The sequence below is a fragment of the Arachis hypogaea genome, chromosome 2 (assembly GCF_003086295.3).
Source record: "Arachis hypogaea cultivar Tifrunner chromosome 2, arahy.Tifrunner.gnm2.J5K5, whole genome shotgun sequence".
In the NCBI taxonomy this organism is placed as follows: domain Eukaryota; kingdom Viridiplantae; phylum Streptophyta; class Magnoliopsida; order Fabales; family Fabaceae; genus Arachis; species Arachis hypogaea.
In genome coordinates, this window is record NC_092037.1 from 3,462,098 (window position 1) to 3,471,429 (window position 9,332).

Here is a 9,332-nt window from a genome sequence, read left to right on the forward strand (position 1 = left end):
CTTAAAACGTTTTTTACTTGCTTATATCAGTTATATGTACAAAAAATACTTATTTATTAAATAACAATATTATACTTTTTGCTAATTAAAAATTTTAAATTTATAGTTCAAAATTTACAATTTAAAATTTTATTTTTAATATTTAAATTTTAGGAGAGTTCAGAATTTAAATTTTAGAATTTAAAATATCAATAATACTACACATCCAAATTTTTTTGTTAACCAAGTCCAACCAAATTAGTCTAACATAACAAAAATAAGCTATAGTTAGTATTATTCCAAGTCTTATTGTTTAACTTTGTTGAACTTGGTTCATAAAAGAACTTGGATGTATAATATTACTCTTAAAATATATTGTACTACTTACTCATCTCACAGAGTATTAGAAAGGTAAGAGAGAGCAGTAAAAAAAGGATTTGTGTCTATTTTAGTTGTATGAAATGATACAATAGAAAGATATTTATAAATGTTAAGAGAATCGAAATAATCAAATAATAATAAAAACGTGATATCCTATAATATTCAGATATGCTAAATAATTATAATCAATACTAATTGATTCTAATATATTCTAACACAAAGCATTAGTATTCGTTATAATTATTAATTGACTTAATCATCTAAAATATTTAAAAATTCGATTTTTTAAAAAAAAGTTATAAACTGTTAGTATAAAATAATTCTATATAAATAATAATTATGAATTAGCAAATCAATAAAAATAACTAATTTTCTAACACATTATTTAAACAGTCATCTAAATGCAATATTGACCAAAATTTAATTTTTTTTTATAAAAAGCCATTACCTAAGTTATGTTTGTTTGGAGTAAAACAAAACAGAGAAAGAGACTTATGTGTAATTTATGAAAGAAGTCTTATAATTTTTCTTTTCTCCCTTCTATTTTCCCTCTACTTCTCTCCAAACAAATATAACCTTGGAATTGGAGAGAGAAAAGATCACAATGTCTCTTTTTTCTTTTTTTAAGGTTGTTTATCCCAAACATGTGTAAATAATGCCATGATTCCAATCATTCCATCACCATGAGTCCATGGAAATGGGAAGGTAGCAACCCATTATCTCTAAAGATGAATATTTAAGAGTCTCCATCTAATTATCAGTGAACATAATACAAACACTTTTAGATATCCATAGAAAGCACAAAATATGTTGAAATAGCATTATTGCGGATCATATCATCATGCATTCGTGAAGAATTAGATTCCACAGCCTTCACCTCAGAATTATGTTTTCCTATCCCTTATTCTATTAATAATCAGAATAAGATTCCCCCATCCAGCAATGAGAATAGCATAGCATAGAATCAGAGTTTGATTTCTTAATTCTTCCACAACCTTGCCTCTTACAGAATACTAACATTTTCTCTCTTAATAATAATATAACACATAATTAGATGCAAGTGCAAAACAATTAACCTCATTTTATGAAGAAAACACATTACCTGCCAAATTAAGAATAGCTCAATGACAACATATTAGTGTGAAATCAGATCAAAGATTTGGATTTTGAGATTCCAGGATCATTTGGAAACCTGGATTGTCTAAACATTATCTAAATAATGTATCAGTAAGTCCTAATTGACCCTTTGATCTCACACAGCATTAGCCATCAATTGAACATTCCTTCATATTGAGATACAAAGTACTATAGCTAGTTACAGAAAATGAGATACTGATGGCTGAAGAGCATAGACAGGTCAGAGCTACCCATTGAAACAAAAGATTATTAAATAAAAGGAAGGACTCAATGTCTGATAGTGAGCTCCGCTCTAAGATGTAGGACACCATTGATGAAATAAAGGCAATCCTCGGCCATGAACGATGTCCACGGAATGGCAAACAAGTTTCTATACCCGACGGCCTTTCCTCCTGTGAATGTGTAGTTGCCTTTGTACTTGCTAACAAATTCCTCTGTGGGCCTAGACCTCGCTGCAAATTCATAGTCCACAGTGAAGCTAACAGAACCCTTTTCCTGCATTCCCAAGAACAGCCCAAAGCAATGGAAAGAACTCTGCTGATCCATGTTGCAATGTGCTGACAAGAAAAACCCCTGTCCCCCAAATGGAACGCTTGAGAATAAACCCGGCCGGATGGGAACAAATTGGCACATTCCTCCCGCTTCAAATCCAAGTACACAATACACTGCTGACGGGGAAGTTCAAATTCTACCACCTTAACTGGGCGATATTTGTATGCTCGCTCAACAAAACGGCGGTTCAACGAGGCAGACTCTTCTGCTGCCAGCGATCGTTGCCGGTGTGGAGCCTCGGCCTTGAAAAATAGTGCCTCGACTACAAGCTTGGATGCAACCTCATGATCAAAGTCATTACAGGTTAAGACCTTCTTTAGTTTTCGGCAGGTCATGTAAGGGAAGCGAATCAAACGTGCCAACCGTGCACCCAGGACCTCCCGCCTTTCTTCCAGTTTGCTGTACTGATTTCGAGCCCACTTCAACACAAAGTCATATACAGCATCTTCAGATGCAACTTGGAGATCATCACTAGACAATATAGCTTCTATTCCAGCCAATGGCAAGGCCATAACCTCTTCTTGATATCTGGACACATAACGTGACATGACTTAGTATTCAAATGGAAATGCCAACGTTGAGAATGAAAACAATCTAGAATGGCATGGAAAGAAACTAATGTTTTCCAAAAGAATTGACAATCAGAAATTTATGTTGTAATTTCACTGGTAAACAGAACAGTGGACCCCACTTAGTATAAAGGAAAACAATAATCACTACAGAGCTTATAATGTTTGTGTCCAATATGATGTGATTGAAACTAATCAAAGAACTAAACACTTACTTGCTTATATCCTTGTAACGACCAGCAAGAAACTGCTTTGCTGCATCAGTCAATGGTTGGACTGCATCAGCCATTAAGACACTAGATGGAAGCTCTAGGTAGAGCAATGCAGAGTCAGGTGTCATGGGCATATTCCGCAATAACCTGCTACAATATCTCATGCACGACGCAACTTGAAATTTATCAGCAGCCATCAACACATCCAGCACATCGGGTGCTGAAGTATTGGTCAAAGTGCTGCTGTACATAAAATTCAGTAACTGGATGAGAGCTGCTTCTTCTGTAAAAGGCAAAAGAAATAAAGCATATGTAAAACAAACTATTTGAGGGGTCACAGAAATGACTGAAAACATTCTATGGAATTTCTACATATGTTAATACCAGATGCGTTAATTCTTAAGGTAACATGCCTCTCCTCTGATTCCTTCATCCCATTTGAGAAAAGCTGAAAAGAAAAAGCAAATAAACTTGCCTAAGCAAACATAACTTCCAAAAAACAGGAAAAAGAAAAACCAAAGTAGAGAAACATCTACCTTATAGAAGAAGGGGCTTTTAGCAGCCAAAATAGGAGAACTGATATGCAGTGTTTTAACTCTCACAACTGAAGTGCAATCCATGCTCCAGTTTGAATCAACACTGGTCCCAGCTTCATCACCTACATTAGCATTAACCAGAATTAACAAGTGAACAAACAAGTTCACACTTGAGAAAAAGATGATACTCTATTCACTTTACAGGATCCAAATCCATTTCCATAAATATCATATTCCATATTTGACCATTACAAAGAGAAAATAGAGAAAACCAGAAAAAAACACTATCAGAATCCTAAATATAAAAGACTCCATATATGTATACCTGAAGGGGATTCCTCAACCATTGCAACAGCCTCTTCGTCTTGATTTTCACATGCCGCAAAATCATCCATATCAGGTTGATTCCCGTTCAAAACTTGTTCCTCTGGCAACAAAGCAAGATCCACCGCTGCAGCCAGAAAAAGAAAGCCATATGCACAAACATCAACAAACCCGAAAGCGGAACCAAGAAAAACAAAAACACAAAACAAAACTTTCTAGCTTCTACGTTCTATCTCACAAACAACTACCCAAAACAGCAAAACCATACCTTATACCGCTTCTTTTGTTCCTACATATTGAAAACACTTGCCCAAAACATGAAACACAAAGCACCTAGCACTTATACTGAAGCCATAACTGATCTTCTATAGATAGTAGCGTTTTCCATTATAAGAAGAACCAAGAAAAGTTGAACAATTCACACAGCACAATTCAATTTGAATTTTTTATCCCCCTTAATCTCTCCAAAATTAGGCTAATCATGTCACAACTAAACTAACCCTAGAAACCTAACAGCTACAGCAAGCACAAAAACTCATCTAATTTTTCAAAACCGAAGAATAATTTTGCAGAAATAGATAGTTTTCTAGGGTTAGGGTTTTATTATTATACCATTCTCCTTTTTGATATCTTCGCGGCGGCGCTTACGGTGGCGTGCCCAGTCAGCAATGGTGGCGCAGGCATCGGAATCTGTTCGGGCGTCCACTGGATCGTCCATGATCTCAATTCGGAGGATCCGGTCGGAGAAGTTGCTGTCGTTGAAGGCGAACCCAAAATCAGCTTCCGATGCGGCGTCGCCGCCGCGAGACCACTCTGACTCCATAACCATAACCGGGTCGAATAGATCCGAATTCGAATCCTTCATTTACGCTAAGAGGAACTAGAAACAACGACGAAGAACAAAATAAAGAAGAAGAAGAAGATGAAGAAGTAGTTTCTTTTTATCTTTTTTTTTTAGTTTAAAGTTTAGTTTTTTTTGTTAAGGGTTTGGTTTGAAAGAGGTTAAAGAGAGAGAAAGTATGACGAGGCAGAAAATGATAATATGCTGGCAGTTATGGTTATTTACAATTTAGTACCTGCAAAAAAAATATTTATATTTAGTAGCTGAAAATAAATACTAATAAATTCGATGGTAATTTATTAATTTAAATCGGAAGCGAGAGAGTAATAGATTTTAAATTTTTTTAATTTAATAAATACATAATAAATTTTTTTAAAAAACTTAAACATTATTTTTCTTATAAATTATTTATTTATTATATTTTTTTTAAAATATATGTTAATTAAATATATAATAAAAAATGTAAATTTGGTCCATATAATTGTATATGACTCTTATTGATAAGAGTCGTTAAAAAAAACAGCGCATACACGTCTTTTATTATTTTTGGTGACTGTACACGTCTTTTATTATAATCCTTTCTTTTAGTGCCTAAAATTTGTGGAATAAGATAATTTGATGTTTGACTATTTAAAATGAGTAATTAAATATTTAAATCTTCAATTTTTATAAATGTAACCTTTACAAATATAATTTTTATCTTTTTTTTCCATTTTTTTTAATTTTGATATAGAGTAAGTAATGGTATATGGTATAGTTATGGGGATATAGGGTGTTTTATCAGGCTGTGATCACTGTGCCAAGCAAATCGAACGATCTAATGGGAGTGAGAATAATCGAACAGTCCCGATTACAGTAATTGGATGGTCTGATTTGTATATCCTGAATTTTTTAAATTCTTTAATCACAAATTGGAGGATTCGATTTGTGCGCTCTGAATTTTTTTAATTTTTTAAACATAAATCGGACCAATTCCACAATTTTAAAAAAATCAAAAATTATAATATTAAAGTATATTACTCATTTTACTTCCACATCAAAATTTTTTAGCCGTCTTTTTTGCCAAATTTTTTGTTTCACATCTTGGTTTAATACTAACGTAAAATACCTTGACAATTCTTTTAGATAAATACTTTGTAGTTTATAATATCGTATTTGAAATTCGTTTATAACCTTAATTAAATAAACACCAATTAAATTATGTGAACTAATTTCAAATTTCATATTGATCACACTTTGAAAAAATATCAGTATCAACTAATTAGTATAATGTTATGATAATATTTAACTATTTACATTATACTAACAGTTGTGAAAGGAAAATTTTTCGAGCAACTAATTCGAGTCAAAATGAGAAATTTAATAAAATAATTTGTCTTTGGTAAAAAAATTCTGAATAATCCTCTAAATATTATTAAATAAAAAAAGTTACAATCAATATATATAAGTGCCTCTTAAAAGATAATTAATTTCTTTTTTATTTAATAATTTGGACAATATTTTTAGATGTATCGGTTAGGAGGATATATAGAGTCTGTTTAGGGATAGATCCATTTAGTTGAATGGTTCTGATTTAAGAGAAAGAAAAAAAAACTTCTTATAAAAAAGAATTAGTCTCATTCTCTAATGACATAGGGAGGGTAATACCCCTGAGAAAGAAAAAATATGTATTAATTAGTTTTATATAAAAAGAATAATATATATATATATTTACAATCTATTTGGTTCAATGTGAAATGTGAATATGTGATTATCTGAGTGAAGTTACACATAAAAAAAAATAAGAATGTATTTAATTGGCGTTCTTATTTTTTATTTTTATGTTTAGTATTTTTTTATTTTTTTCATAAAATTTAAAATATAAAAAAATTAAAAATTAAAAAATAAAAACATAAACCAAACACATCCTAAACAATTCGATATGCTTATTAGTTTGAATAAATTTACATTGCTAGTCGACAAGAACCTATAGAAAAATAATATCACAACATGTAATTACTTATCATAATTGAACACTTAAACCACAATAATCATTATTTAATTTTGGCACCCACTGATTCTAGACGAACTGACTTTGTATAAATTCAGGTAAAGATAAAAGAATTGTGATGAATGAAAAACAAACGAACTCCAAATAAAATCAAAATACAAAATGTAAACTTAATTACTTAAGATCATACTAGTATACTACAGTGCTGAAATGAGTTGGACACACTGTATAAAAGACGTGTGTTAGTTTTACTGTGACAAGGAAAACATTAGCTGAGCCGAAACAATAGTAAACAGAATGTTTATCCAAGTGTAGGGAGGTAATTATATGAGGTAGTGTGTTAATTTGAGAATTTAATTCTTTGTAAAAATTGAATTAATCTTTTTGTTGCAGTTGGACATTTTTACTAGTAGATGGATTAGATTCGTAAAATAAAAAATTAATTCAATGGTCAACTTACTCATATGTTAAGTAAGTATTGAGAATTTGAATCTCACTCTATGCAGCAATCTATGCAGCAACCTATTGGATAATAACAAATCTTTAAATGAAACTTAAAACTGCGATGAATTAGTTCTTAACTTATCGAGTTGAAGGATACCATAGACAACAAAAAAATTAAAAAAATAAAAATAATAATAATAATAATAATAATACTAAAAAGTCATCAGAATTTATTATTTTTAAAACAATCAACTCAATTCTTTTAATTTAGTTATTTTAATCTAATAATTTAATAACGTATTTTATCCTATACTTTTAAATATTAATAACTGATTGATAGCCAAAATAATAAATTCTGATAATTTTTTAATATTTTTTAAATAATAATAATAATAATAATAATAATAATAATAATAATAATAATAATAATTCCAAAAAAACTATCACCTAGATTCTAGTGAAAGAAAAGAATGACCCTAAATCCTAATCCTAACTTCCAAATATGCCTTCACCATGTCACATAATGCTTTTTTTTTTATTACCTTCTGTTAGGAACCTATTCACGACAAAGTTAATTAGCAATAGTTTCAAATTTAAAAAAAAAAAATTTAATTTTTTTACTTTTAATAATTTTAAAATTTAAAATTTATTTTACTACTCTACTTATTTTAAATTTTATAATTTTACACTAATAATACTATTAGCCTTATATTTTGGCTTAAAAAATTACAAATTAACATCAACTTTAAAAAATTTTAAATTTTAAATTCTAAACCCACGTCGATTAAATAAAATTTGTGAGATCTTTAATTAACTAAACACAATCTAATTTATTGTATTTTTAAATTACAATATCAAATTTTTTAAATTATTTATTTTTAAATAATTTAATTTATACTAATTTTTTAATTTTAAATTAATATTTACTAATTTAAACTTTATAAACTAATTTAAAAAAATCAAATACACATCACTAAACTCTTAAACATAAATCATAAATCTTAAATCGTAAACCTTAGATCTTAGAATCTAAACCCTAACACATGACCCCTCAACCTAAACTCTCAAGAACATGTCCTAAAACCTAACTACAAATTAAAAACCTAATCCTAAAGACCTAAACTATAAATTTTAAACTACAAATCTTAAACACTAAATATTAAATAAATAATTCTTAAACACTAAACCCTAACATATAATTTAAGTCTTTGAATTTGTTCATAAATTCTAGTCCTTAGCTCTAAAATTTAAATTCTTAATCTTTCAAATCTAAACCAGAAACTATAAACCATGTAACAACAATAATAAAAACAACAATAATAATATTTTTTGTTATAGAAATGAAAATCTTCATTAATTAATTTTACAGTTATTTAAATTTTTACAAATAAAATATTATTTTAATCTTATTTATTTTTATCTTTATTTTTTTAATTTTGTCTAGAAAAAGACACTCCGACCACATATACTCATCACTTTCATAAATATTTTTTTTTGTGGTTGAAATAAACTAAACAAAGAAAAACAAAACAAATATAACTTCATTGTCATCTTTGTCATAGTATCTGCCACCATGTTTGCATCTCTCATAATCAAACGAAAGTCAACACGCCAATTCCAATACATGATATCTCTTATTTTAAGCACTAATGGATCGATAAACCCAGAACCATCTTGGTGATTAGTAACAAGATTAAATGCTTCCACACAATCCGTCTCACAAATAACATCTCGTTGACCCACATCCCAAGCTAAGAGATATCCTCTCAAAATAGCAAACAATTCCCCTTGAGAAATACTATTACTCTCAATCATTCCCAAACATCCCCTTTGCCAACTCCCATTACAATCTCTAATAACATAAGAAAAACCAACACTATCACCCGAACCAAGATAACTAGCATCACAATTAATTTTAAAAGTACCAATGGACGGGAAATTCCAAAAATCATTTAGAGTAGAAGGAAGGGACATACGTTGTAATTCAAAAATATTCCTAAACTCCTTTTCTGAAGTTAATGCCAGACAAATCACTTTTTTCGGAGGTCAAGTTTCAAGAGAATTAAAGATGTCATTATTCCTTACTCGCCATATCCACTAAAATTCTGAAAAGAACTTGAACGGATGCTCTTTGCCATGATACAAGAACCAGTTCTTCAAATTCAAAGAATGACAAGAAATATCTAATTTATACCATACAAGCTGAGCTTTTGAACAATCTCAAATACAATATAAAACTGATTCATGTCTACTCCACTGCATAACATACATGTATTGTTAAGTATTTGAAAAATTTTATAATTGTCTGAGTGAGTTTTGAAGAAGAGAAAGACTTGATGGCGGTGGTGGTGATTATGTCTTGAATTT

The 9,332-nt window shown here is 29.7% G+C and overlaps 1 pseudogene; it reads right to left on the minus strand.

Annotated features, from left to right (window-relative positions):
* Positions 1-1,495: 1,495 nt before the first annotated feature.
* On the minus strand, positions 1,496-4,750 carry LOC112733431 (BTB/POZ domain-containing protein POB1-like; annotated as a pseudogene).
* Positions 4,751-9,332: the final 4,582 nt, after the last annotated feature.